General features: G+C 35.9%; 1 protein-coding gene and 1 long non-coding RNA gene across 9 annotated transcripts in view; one reads left to right on the forward strand and one right to left on the reverse strand.

The window, feature by feature from the left end:
- DNM3 (dynamin 3) overlaps nt 1-13,261 on the forward strand; it is a 638,181-nt gene that overhangs the window by 347,364 nt on the left and 277,556 nt on the right. The window lies entirely within an intron of this gene.
- On the reverse strand, nt 5,342-10,978 carry LOC138416473 (uncharacterized). Its single transcript, XR_011247691.1, has 3 exons — nt 10,726-10,978; nt 8,478-8,552; nt 5,342-6,917 (listed from the first exon to the last, which is right to left on the reverse strand). It is a non-coding gene; the product is annotated as an uncharacterized lncRNA (long non-coding RNA).

The following is a 13,261-nucleotide window of genomic DNA, read 5'->3' on the forward strand; positions in this document are numbered from 1 at the left end:
AGGCACTGACTCTAGTTAATATTTCATGTACATTCTCCATTTTGAAAATGAAAACTGAGACTCAAAGAGAATGAGTAATTTAGCCAGCTACTACCTGTCAGTTCTATGCTCTTTATCACCTGACTGTTCCCCAACAAATACATTCTGAGCACCAGTTATGTACCAGACACTATCCTTGTCACTAAGGATAATGTGGTTAACAGGTTTCCCACTTATAAAGGATGTGTGTGCACATACTAAATCGCTTAAATTGTGTCTGAGTCTTTGTGACCCTATGGACTATGGCCCGCCAGGTCCTCTGTCCATGGGATTCTCCACGCAAGAATACTGTAGTGGGTTGCCGTGCCCTTCTCCAGGGAATCTTCCCAACCCAGAGACTGAACCTGCATCTCTTGTGACTCTTGCATTGGCAGACATGTTCTTTACCACTAGTGCCATCTGGGAAGCCCCTTATGAAGGATATTTCTTGATAAAGAAAACATAATCAAGAACACCTATGAGATTCAGATTGAAAACTATGAATAAAATAAATACAATGATGTGTTTGATTTAAGAAGTATCTGGGATGGGACTCACAGCACGGAGGGGGGCAACATTAAACTGAGTGGTCAGAGACAGTTTGTATTAATGCCTAAGGCAAGATTGAGCCTGATGAATATAAGAAATTGAATTTAGGCCGCTGTGACTGGAGCAGAGAAAAGGACTCTATACATTTTGATCCTAAGAATGATGAGAAGTCTTTGAAGTTTCTAAGCTGGAGAGTCCCATCACTTCATGGGAAATAGATGGGGAAACAGTGGAAACAGTGTCAGACTTTATTTTGGGGGGGCTCCAAAATCACTGCAGATGGTGACTGCAGCCATGAAATTAAAAGACGCTTACTCCTTGGAAGAAAAGTTATGACCAACCTAGATAGCATGTTCAAAAGAAGAGATATTATTTTACCGAACTAAGGTCCATCTAGCCAAGGCTATGGTTTTTCCAGTAGTCATGTATGGATGTGAGAGTTGGACTGTGAAGAAGGCTGAGTGCCGAAGAATTGATTCTTTTGAACTGTGGTGTTGGAGAAGACTCTTGAGAGTCCCTTGGACTGCAAGGAGATCCAACCAGTCTATTCTGAAGATCAGCTCTGGGATTTCTTTGGAAGGAATGATGCTAAAGCTGAAGCTCCAGTACTTTGGCCACCTCATGCGAAGAGTTGACATTGGAAAAGACCCTGATGCTGGGAGGGATTGGGGGCAGGAGGAGAAGGGGACGACAGAGGATGAGATGGCTGGATGGCATCATGGACTCGATGGACATGAGTCTGAGTGAACTCCGGTAGTTGGTGATGGACAGGGAGGCCTGGCGTGCTGCGATTCATGGGGTCGCAGTCAGACACGACTGAGCGACTGAACTGAACTGAAGCTGGAGAGTCGCATAATAGGATTTGAAATTTTTATAGATCTTTTTGATTGTTTGTAGAGAGTGGAGTGGACGGGGACAAAGCTGGATTGGGGAGTTGTTAGAAAGCTATTGCTGTGATACAGTAAGAGGTAATGGCAGCTTGGGTTAGGTAGTTTGAGGGAAACTGATAGAAATGGATGAATTTGAGGGAATTTTTTTCAGATGGTAAAATGACAAAAACTCACTACATGTGCTAAGTATTAGTTGATTGCTTAAGTTCCTGCTAAATTGTAAGCCTCCTGACACAGGAGCCACTATCTTGTACCATGTTCTACCACCAGGAGATGGTGCTGATAGGTGATGCTAACTGAATATTGGTTGAGTGAAGATGTGGTTGAGCAAATAAATAAAACACAGTATAGTTATTCATCATATCTTTGTATCTCAAGTGCCTAAACCAAATTATTGAATTACAGGGTAAACTTACCACTAGAGACAGACTGTCTTAAATTTTTTAAAATTTTCATCATTGAAGGTTAATGGGCTTTTTTTTTTTCTTCTGATCATATAACTTCCTGGAATCAAGATAATTTATGCAGAAAATAAATTTCCCAATGTCATTTTCATATATTACAAATATATTTTGCATGGTTCTTTGGAGGGATTGCCCTTAAAAGGGGCAAAGCATTGGAATAAAATAGAAACTATCATTTCAAAGGATTTTGGATTCAGATAGTTTTACATTAATACTTAAAATCAGTTTTGGGAAAAAAATGTGATGGCTTTTATTTAAAATATTCCCAAAAACCCACATTAGAATAGGGTATTCTGATTCAAGGAAAAAAGAATCTTATTTTTATTGATATCAATAAAAAAGTGTAAATGATAGTTAAAATCTAGTTTATGAATAATGATAGTACATAGTCAATATTTTTTTCCATTTAAGTAGGCCAACATGAAGATTAAAATCATAATGGGAATACTCCTAGGGAAGTAGGGTAATTCAGCAGAAGTATTTCCAGTGGAAATGTACCAACCTTACAGTATTGAAAATAATCCAAAATTTGCATTGAAATAAGGGCATTCTTTGGACTCTTCAAAAATTACAGGCCTCATTTTTGTGGGTTTATGTGTTTGGATAGCGTGATAAGGAGATTATATAATTGCCTTGTAGGGATATTTACTTAGTATTGTTTTATTATGTAGCTGTAACAGTTGACACATATAACTTTGGTAATAGGAAACAAAGTGACAGCTATATCCCTGGATGGCAAAAGTTGTGAGACGGAAAAGTTATAGAAATCTTTGGCTCTTTCCATTTGCACTTACACTTTCAAGTTTCTGGCTGCTTCCTGCTAGATCTGTATGTTCCCTCTGATGAGGTCAGGATTGACCCTGTGAACGCTAGTCACACTCCTTGCTCAGTTGTTTTAGTTAGCCAAAGCTTAGGTATTTTTACTTTAAAAAAATTCTCAATAAATATTAAGATTTAAAACATTTATGTTACTTTAAATGCTTCATGATCACAGTTATATGTGTGCTTTTTCATATACGTAAGCTATCTTATGTTATGCTTTTTAATGCAGGATTATTCATATAAACATTTCCAAGTTCTTGCATTATCCAAAGATTTATAATTTTGAAAAATAGATGGTATTATATTCAACAAACCATAATAGTAAATGCTATCTCAAATTTATTAAAAATACTTATAGACTTAAACTCATTCCCTCTTAGGTATTACTCGTTGTACTCAGAAGTTTATATTAGAAGAAAAATATTACCCTTTCTATTACTCTTTCCTGGAAGAGTAAAAATTTTAAATGTAACTCATTTAACAGATTTACATATCTATAAATATATACATATATGAATGTATATGTATATATATGACATTCTTTCAAGCTTAGATTAAAATATATATATATAATACCAATATTTTAACCTCCTGTTTTAAGAAAAAATTATTTGAAACAGCATCCTGGAGTGGCTTACTGCTGGATGAATGTGCTGGTCTGGCCTCCTTAGCTTTCCCTTGGGAGTTTGGTGGAATGGAAAGATCTCCTTTATGTTCTGACCGAGCTATTTTTTCAGTCAGAGAGCTATCAAGCACTACACTGGCACTGCCTTGCAGGGTCCGCATGTGGACTTCCGTCAGACATGTTTGCTACAAGTTATATAAAGCATTTATAGTTGGCTGATTCTATGCAAATATTCTATAAGACATTTTTATATTGTCTTCTTGTTTATATTTTACATTTTGTGAACTATTGTTTAGGACTTTATTTACTAATCAGGGGACTCTTCTTTAAGGTAAAAACCTTCATTGCACGATGTGTTTTGCAGCTGCACATTTTAGCAGATTACATATTTCCTTAGGCCAGATTGTAAATGCAAGAATTTAGTTTTAATCATATTTTTATATGTTAGTTTTACCCAGTCACTGTTTTTATTGTCGTTATTTTTAAGAAACTATGGTGTCAGGTTGGTAAAATATCACATAATAATAGAAGTTTTGAACCTGGTGGTTTTTAGCCTTATGACTAAATCTTTCATTTTAAAAATGAAATATCTGAATAAAAATAGTTTGATGTAGTCCAAAATATACACTTGAAATGTTTAGATTTAAGAAAACCCCCAAAATTTGGTAATCTTGTGCGACATTTTTTAAAGCTTGACCAGTATCTTTCTAAGAAAGAGCAAAATTACTTCTAAATACTGAAGTTAAAACATTTTAGTAAATCTAGTCAAAGTTGACAAAATTTCTAAGTTTACCCATCTCCCTGCTTTTTACCCTTAAATGTTTGAAATATTCGTATAAACATGCTGACCCTGATCATTTCGATCCAGTTCACAAGGTGTAAACTGAAGTTTTGATATTTCCTCTAAAGATATGGCAGAATATATGCTGCATATCCTTTAATGCCTTTCTTTGTTCTTTTTGAAAAATGACTGAATTGCCTGAACATTTCAAGAGTTTGTAAGTTTACAGTGAATGGGAGCATGTATTCCAAGTGAATACATGTTCATTGGCCCCTTAAATACCACCTTAAGTAATGTAATTCCTTCTTAATTAAACAATGACAGTAATAAACTTATGTACATCATGGCACTTGGAAATATCAGAGCTTCAATTTCAGCTTTCTATATATCAAAAGAAGCAATTGTTCTAATACATTTTAAAATTATGTTGGAAGTAAATACTCTTTTCACTGTGTTTTACCCAGACCCAAGCTGGCAGAGTTTGTTAACTCAAAATACATGATCCCTGGATTATCTCGTCACTCTTTTTCTTTTCTTCCTCTCTTTCTCTTGAAAAGTCATGATGTTTAGTTTAGTTCCAAAACTAAACTTAGTTTTGGGGGTGGAATTATTAGAATTATTTATTCTTTGTCAAGCATCAGGCTGAAGTTATATTCATTTAGGGGGTGCTGCAAAGCTGTGTACAATCAATGTCAAGGGTAGTAATTTACTGACAACAATTAGGAAAAGAGAACTATAGAAAGCACAGTAATATTTTCAGAAATGGGTTTTATTATATTTCATAAGCACCACTCACTTTACTTTTGGTGGGTTTCAATATTTGAATAATAATAATACATACGAGTTAAGAAACCAACAAATTAAAACTCCAGGCCCCCGCGTCCCTCATTTTGGTTGTAGCTCTTGGTGTAGATGCTATGGTGTGAGGGCTGCTTTCTTTCAATGGCTGGTTGTCATTCAGGCTGGGTTGTCATGTGACTGCCTGTCTGTGCCTGCTGTACAGGTGAGCGGATGTTCTGCACAGCAAGTGTAGACAGGCAGACACATGACAACTCCGTCCAGCCAGGCCCTTGGTTCCTTCGGGTTTCCTTTGCTCATGGGCAGATACAATCAGTCTGTTTTCCAGATTTGGTGATTTTGGAAGGTCAGGGGAAAGGGAGAAAAACACACAATAGAATTAAACATTAAAACATTATGGAGCTAAAAACAAGTTAGACTTTGGACTTTATTCAGAAAGTACACTGATACATTTGTTCCAAATGTGCTAACATGGATAATTGACATAACAGAAAACTCACACAGACATTTTCAGGAAAAAACAACAACAAAAAAGACTAAACACACGGTTTATTCTTAAATGCAATTCATATTACTACTGGCCCACATGCAGTCAGAGTTCAGAGTAATTGAACCAGATGTTTTTCCTCTTCATGAAAACTCTGCATATTTTAAAACTGAGGTTAAAGATAAAGACTGTGTTTATACATGTTTCTTGTAAAGGATAAGTACCATAACCTTGCCCATGAAAAAGAAGCTTGTCATTTACATGGAAATGGAAGCCATATTCATAATAATTAATAAGCCTAAAGTATCTGACAGTTCAATCAGCAGACTTTGGTATCTGATGCTTTGACAGTGGGATTTTCACAAGGGAATGTATTTTCATCAATATTTTATTAAGCAACAGAAATTTATTTAAATTTCTCATATTCTTTTTAATGCAAAGTTTTAGAGTACGGATGTGAAAACCAAATAAAAAGCAGTTGTGAGCTTAAGTTCTCCTCCTCTTAATTAACTACAGGGCTGTGCCATGAATCAAGAGGGTATAATCTAAAAGGTTGTTGTTCACAGTGATGCTCACAGTGTGTTTTGTACACGTTAGTGCAGTGCAGTTACAAAATAGTACCTTAAGCATGGAAAAGGAAACTTGATTTCATATCCAAAAAGGAAAATCAGACCCTTTTAAAAATTTCCTTAAAATTCATATAAGAAAGAGTTAGTAGTGATAAACATACAGTTAGGAAATTTAATTCTGGTGACTTGAGACTAATTCAACTGGTTATTTTAATATAAATGATCAATTCACATCCTTAGAGATTTTTAACAAATTCCTCTACCCTTTAAAAAATAAAATATCTAGATAGTCAAAATTCCAATAAACAGAATTTCTTAAAGAACAAAACGAAACCTTATTGTCCAAGGAGTGTGTACTTAGGGAATTTTTTCCAAAGAATTTTAAGGAAGCAAATAGTTTGTTATTTCCCTTTAATTGTAAAATTCTGCGAAAACAGAGAAGAGAAAGTTTATGGAGAACAAATTAGATTTTAGAGACTGAAAAAATGGCACTATTCTACACATCTAAATTTTTATGCAGTGATTAGATATGGTACAGTTTTAACAAAAAGTTGGTAAGTGCAACTTTCTATTTATTTAATTTCAAAAAAATAAATATCAGATTCTGTTTCTGGTCATCACTTCGGAGTAGAAGACTTATTATTTTTTCTTGACAGAATCAAAACCATCACTAAACTTGGCTGCTACTTAGATAATTACAAGGCCAGAGTATGCAAAAACAAATACCTTAAGGAACTATTTTGTTACTGTTGCTGCCTTCAGTGCAACAAAAACTATTTATGGAGTGATTCACTAACAAAGAGCATATTGGTGGAAATTTAAAATTACTGTAATTCTGTATAGCTTTCCCTCTCTCTCCCATAAATAATTTGATCCAGTTAACTCTGCTCAATTAAAGGAATGATGCATGCAACCTGAAAAAATAGAAAGAAATATTTGTGAGTTTATATTATCCTTTAATATGAAGCAATTCTATTAAAACAAGATATCCCAATATCTTTGTGTCTGAAAAACCATAACTGTTTTTCAGGGGGAAAAGATCTTGCTGAAAAATGATTTTATTCTACTTATAAGACGTTTGGACAACTTATATTTCTAAAAAATTTTAAAAGCACAATTTTAGTAAATCTGTGGCATATGCACACTTTTTGGTTATATTGAACCTGCCTCTAAGCTTTTGTAAAAGATGGAAAGCTAAAAACATATTTCAGACTTTTTTCTGTCTTCTAAACTGTTCAGTGAATATTAATTCATTGTCACTCAAAATAGGTAAAATATAAAAGAGCTATTTATATTTTATTATACCTTCTATTTTATATATGGTCATATACCATTTTTTGGTCTTTTCTTTATGACGTTAAGAAAGAAATGCAAAAAATGAATCCTAGTCTAAGTCTTTTACAGCAAAATTAAACCAAAGCAACTCCAGGAAACTGGTTGTCACAAAAAGTCAGGAAATTCAAAACAAAGATTTAATTATTTTCCTTAATTTACTTTATTACCTCTATTTATTAAAACTGATAAAAATTCTTAATGAGCGCACTTCAAACAATTGACAGATATCTCTATCTACATAATTTGTAGCACACCAAGGTTAAAAAGGTAGAAGAAAGCAAATAAGAAAGTTTCAATCTTTAGGCAGGAATTTCCTGTCTTTTCTTAGGTTAGAGCCTGACTTCTAGTTATTTTAAGCTGGTATTTATGAGTGATGGTCTCTTAGTTATTATTTAGACATTGAGATGGGTGGGATAGTCTCCGTAGAGAGAGGAAAGTGGGTTGTTTTTAAAAAACAAATCTCTTGTACAGTAATCAAAAGCTTTGACTTCTCTTTAGTAAGGATGAATGCTGGTGGGTAAGTGAACATTTTTACATTACCAAATTGTATTTCCTTTTTATGTCCTATAACAGTTTTAAGACTTCAACCAGAAAAAAGGGGGATTGGGGAAGAAGATTCCTTCATTAGGAGTTTTGTGCCAGAACTCTTTCCCACAAAGTGAAAAACTTGGGTGGTCTGTAGGGTGAGAGGTGGGGGTAGATAGTATATTTTGGTTTTTAAAAAATATAAACACAGTATCTTGGCAGAAAGCTCAAATGCCAGGCAGGAAGGACATTAAACCTATTGACAACTGCAAGAAAGTGATCAGTGTGAAATTGTGTCCCATTATAAATAAATTTTCTTTGGTTTTGAGATCTATGGCTTTAAAAAAAAATAGTAGGAGTTGAAAATGTAAATAAACTTTTATATTGATCCTTTCCAATTAAGAAATGATGTTGTTGAAGCTAAGGCTCTGAATTTCCTTTTCTTAGATAGCGGAAAAAATTCTCCTTTTAACTCAGTAACTAGTCTAACTTATCAATCACCATGTGCTAAAATGCAAAATAACTACTAAGTTTCTAAGAAGTACAGTTTGGACAGGCCTTGCGAATAATTTTATCTTTCTGAAGATGTACAATCAGTTAATACTTACACTTACCATTATTTCCAGGGGTAGTTTTAGTAGAGGATGTTCATTGTTGGTTAGTTTCCTCTGGAATAGATCCCTTGATTCCTAAAATATTTGTATATTTCCTTACAAAGTAATATCAAAATAAAGTTAAACATTATCCTAATTGCCCTGGAAATAGATAAGGTTCTTTTACCATACGTATGTTTATATATGTTGGTATATATACCAGCGCATAAACTACCATCCTTCCTTTAGTTGGCAGTGGTTTATACAGTGAGCTTTTACTTTTGATTTTTAATTTAATCCATACAATTTAAAAATACATACTATTCCTTCCCGTTTGTTAAAAGCTTGCATCAAAAATAGGTTGCCCGAACTCCACCGAGCACATGCTGGGGTTCCTTGTCTATGCTTTTTACAAATTAATAATGTTTCTGCTTCTGTGCTTAGGCCAAGGACACCATCGGGTCTCCTCTGTCTCCAGACTAAAAGTCACCCTGAGGGGAAAAATAGGTGAGGAACCAGTGGTGGTTTGTTTCTTTAAAGCAAAAAGGCCACTTAATATGAAAAAAGACATTTAAATTAAACATACGTGAAATGAAAGCAAGTTAGGAAATTCAATTATTCTATGGAGTAAAAACACAAGACAAAAAACTCTCAAATTTGAAAATTCTTAAATATTGCCAAAGTACTTTATCTTCTTTGGTAACTATATCAAATAGTAAAAGTGTGTTTCTTGAAAAAAATAAACTCCTGTAAAGCTACCTAATAGATTTTGTTGTTGTTGTTTTCCTATGTTAAAAAAAAAAAAAAAAACTGTGCAGATTTAAAAAATCTTACTTGTTCTGTTAGAAATAATTAATATGGAAGCCTCCAAGATACAATATAAAAAAACAAAAAAAAGGATGACATTACTGAATCATTTAAATGGAAGAAATAGCAGTAATAAATCCTTGCTTTTTATATTTTAGCTAAAAACCATGAATAAAAGAGAAAACTTTTCTACCAGTTTTGGAATGATCAAAGTGGTAACTTTTAAAATAAATTCTTTCAACAAAATATAACTAGGGGGGACCTTTGGTAATCAAATGTTTTGCCAGAGAACTTGTGATAATGTTTGCATTGTTGTAAAATGTATGATTTGGAAAAGGATTTGTTAAAGAATCACTGTAAAATGACAGAATTTAAAGGAGGACAAAAGAGGGTAGATTCACACAAAAGCCTAAAGAACAGATGTTTTCATTATATGGAATTGTTTGGGGATAGATATAAATGGGGGTTAAGGCAGTAACATTTTTTCCAGAACGTTCTTTAAGGGACCCATCTCTAAAGTTCAGCATGGATCGTATTGCACGTATTGCAATCCAGACTTTCTCCATTATTCTCTCTATTGGGATTACAGTCAGCTTGAGGGTTTTCCTCCCTCCCACCTTCCTCCCCCTCTCCCACCCTCCTTCACCCCCAGGACAGCTGGAAACTGACCAAAGAAAACTTTGCTTTCGTTTACAAATTCCTTTTTTATCAGTGGGTTTCTAGACAAAGTACCTTATCATTTTAAGTGCTCAGAGAAATAGAAGCATTGTAAAATATAGCCAGGAGGGCTGAACTGACCAGCAGTTATCAACCATTCTTAGATTTTTAAAAAATATAATACAGAGATATATATTGGAATATCTGAATATAGAGGTTTTTATTCTCCAGTTTATTTGGTTGCTGACTCAATAAGTTCTGGGTTAGTGCTCTTTTCTGGACCAGTCCTGTCTGCATTGTCTGGTAGGCAAAAATTCTTGGCAGCCTCTCCTTTTATTGTTAGATAATATTATTCCTGATATTTATATAAAATTTAAGAAAAGCACTATTCAGATAGCACTTTAAACATAGCAAATATTCTCTACTTTGGGGCAAAATGGATTCAGTCCTGGGGTGCTAAATGTTACACTTCAGCTCTCATTCAAATACGTCTTAAGTCTCTGGATTATCAATTTCAACAATTCAAAACCAGCCTCATTAAATTATTCTTAAGTGTTTGGCATCTTTTCATATTTCATTTTGAAGTGGGAAAACCTTTAAATTTAAGAAAATACTTAAACTCTTCAGAAATTGAACAACATCTAGTAAATTGCAGTGTACCACACATCATTGCTCTTTTAAAACTAAACGCAGACCTGTCTGTCACAATCCCGCCTCGGTTTCTCTCCCATGTGAAAGCAAATCGTTGGCTCCCCACCTGGGCTCTCCTGGTCACAGCCCAGGTGAGCAGTCAAGAAGGCCTTACCCACAGGTCTTCCCTTGAGCAGTCCTTTCTCGGCAGTGTCCCCGAGGGCTTCCTGGCCCCTACTGTGCAAAACCTGTGAAGAAAAACACTGGATATGAGATTCGAAAAAGGAGCAAACAAATGTCTTCCTCCTTGGAAACAGCCACTTTTGTCCCCAGCTGTCCATGGCGTTGCTCTCCCTTGCCCAGTCTAACCAATGTGCAGACTACTGTACAACGGCATTGTCCTGAACAGGTAGTCTGAACACTGGGGCGACGGAGCAGGATCTCCAGAAGCTTCCAACTATGCACTTAAAAATCCTCTCCCGGTCTTGGGGAAAAGCCTCCCTTCCTGCACCAGGGGTTGCCTTCGGCTTCCCCCCCTGAATTCTGCTGCCCCGACTGAGACTCAAGGGCTGTGATTTCCAGTCTTGACGTGGCACATTTGCTGCAGACTGGGGAACTGGCAATGAATTTAGGACCAGGAAAAGGGGGAGGGCTGGGCTGGAGAGTCCATATATGGGATGATGTCACCCTGGGGAGGTTTGGGTATGCGCTGTGCCGCTGGAGAGACCGCTGGAATCGCCTGCTCTCAGACATGGGTCTGTGCATAAAATGGTACCAGATGTTTTAGTGTAATGTTAAGCAGTCATTTCATCTTCAGGCCAGATTTTTTTCCTCAACTGGGCAGGAAGTGGGCCCCAGTATGGAAAAGCTGTAAAAAAAAAAAAAAAAAAAAAAAGAGAGAGTCGAGATGTACAGTTCTGCTGTGGCCAACTGAAAGTGAGTTAGTGTAGAAGTACAAATTTGCTGTCCGATCCAGGCTAGAAAAGTAATTTGAAGATAGAGGGTAGATAAAAAAGTAAACAGTAAGTTGAACACTGGAAGCCAGGGCTCATTTGGAAACCTTTTTGAGCTTTCCTGTGGTACTTTATTTTCTGGTATTTCACTCGTCAGAAAGGGCAGATAAGTTCATTTTTTTTTTTTTCCTCTCTCTCTCTTTCCCTCCTCCTCCTCCTGTCTGTTGGATCTGTCAGCGACTTGCAGGCTGATCTAGACTTGAACAGTAATTATAGCAACTTCCTGAAAGTGAAGCCCCCATGAAAAGTCTGGAGAAATGTTCTTTGTCATGGCCTCTCCATGAGTAATTAGTTCCACATGTGGCCTTCCTCAGCGATTTTGGCTGGCTCTCCGAACGCTGTGCTATAGCTTGACCTAAAGAAACTTAAACATTTTCATTTCAAGCCTCCACTATGAAATAGTGGATCTCCTAACTCTGATTTCCTAACAAATTACCTCTGGTAGATCCATGCTATTAGGTACAGCACTGTTTTTTTCACTGGTAATTCCTGGTTCTGTGTTAATATTTTTGTTTTGTTTTAATGGTATTCTACTGCTTAGTTTTATCGCTGATTAATTAAATCTGTTGAAATTTGCCAAGTACCGCTTGACCAAAGGTTATAACGTATCAGCCCGCTGGCATCTACTTTTCTTCTCTTGGTGATGTTTTCAATTATATATTCTGTTGAGTATTCTGATTGTCCAGTTTTCTGACTTCCTGTCCATAGTATTCTGATTGAAGTTTGAGTTGCCTCAAACAAGAGCTTGATTAATAGCCCTTCCAGAGATCAAAATGTGAGAAAATTTCTAGATAGCTTCCAAATTTGAGTGGCCAAACTAAGAAACTTAGAATTCTTTCAAGAAGTACAGCCAACGAAATTCATTTCTACTGACTGTCCGCAATACTTTTTAGAAGCAGAAAAATCTCTCTCCTTAAAATATGTTGGATTGAATATTTCAGAAGACTTCAAGTGAGAATTCTCTCAAAGCATTTTCTTGTTAAATGTCTTCTCTTGAATTAACATACCGTTAAGGGTTCAAAAATTATTACAAGCCCTGCTCACCTAGGGAGAGAGATTAAATAAGATTAAAATAGAATTATCCAGCAGTTTAGGTTGGAACTAAGATATTAGCATTAGGTACATCATTCATAGAGAGATTTAAATCATCAGTGGAAATTTGGAGGGATTACTTCCCATCATTATACTTCTGCTTCAATGCTTATGTTTTCAGGGCTTATTCCATAGTGACTGAGCAAGCCCAGTGTGCCTCAACTTCTTTTTCCCCTGTCATTACTTCACAGTATTACCTAATGCTAGAAATATGCTAGTGTGACTGTGCTGTGCTTAGTTGCTCAGTTTGTATCCAACTCTTTGCGACCCCATGGACTGTAGCTCGCCAGGCTCCTCTGTTCATGGGATTTTCCTGGCAAGAATACTGGAGTGAGTTGCCATGCCCTCCTCCAGGGGATCTTCCCAACCCAGGGATCGAACCCAAGTCTCCCACATTGCAGGCAGATTCTTAACCGTCTGAGCCACCATGCGAAGCCCAAAGTAATAGTCTCATTACATGTGGAGAGGTCTCATTACATCCGTCTTTTTTGAGTATGTATATGTTTACTCACAAGTCATCATAGGGGAGCCATGAGCCAGAGGGATAATAGTCAGCCAGGAATCTAGCACTCCAGCTATGGGCTTGTTCCTGTTGCAAACAGTGAA

Source organism: Ovis canadensis, chromosome 12, assembly GCF_042477335.2.
Source record: "Ovis canadensis isolate MfBH-ARS-UI-01 breed Bighorn chromosome 12, ARS-UI_OviCan_v2, whole genome shotgun sequence".
Lineage (NCBI taxonomy): Eukaryota > Metazoa > Chordata > Mammalia > Artiodactyla > Bovidae > Ovis > Ovis canadensis.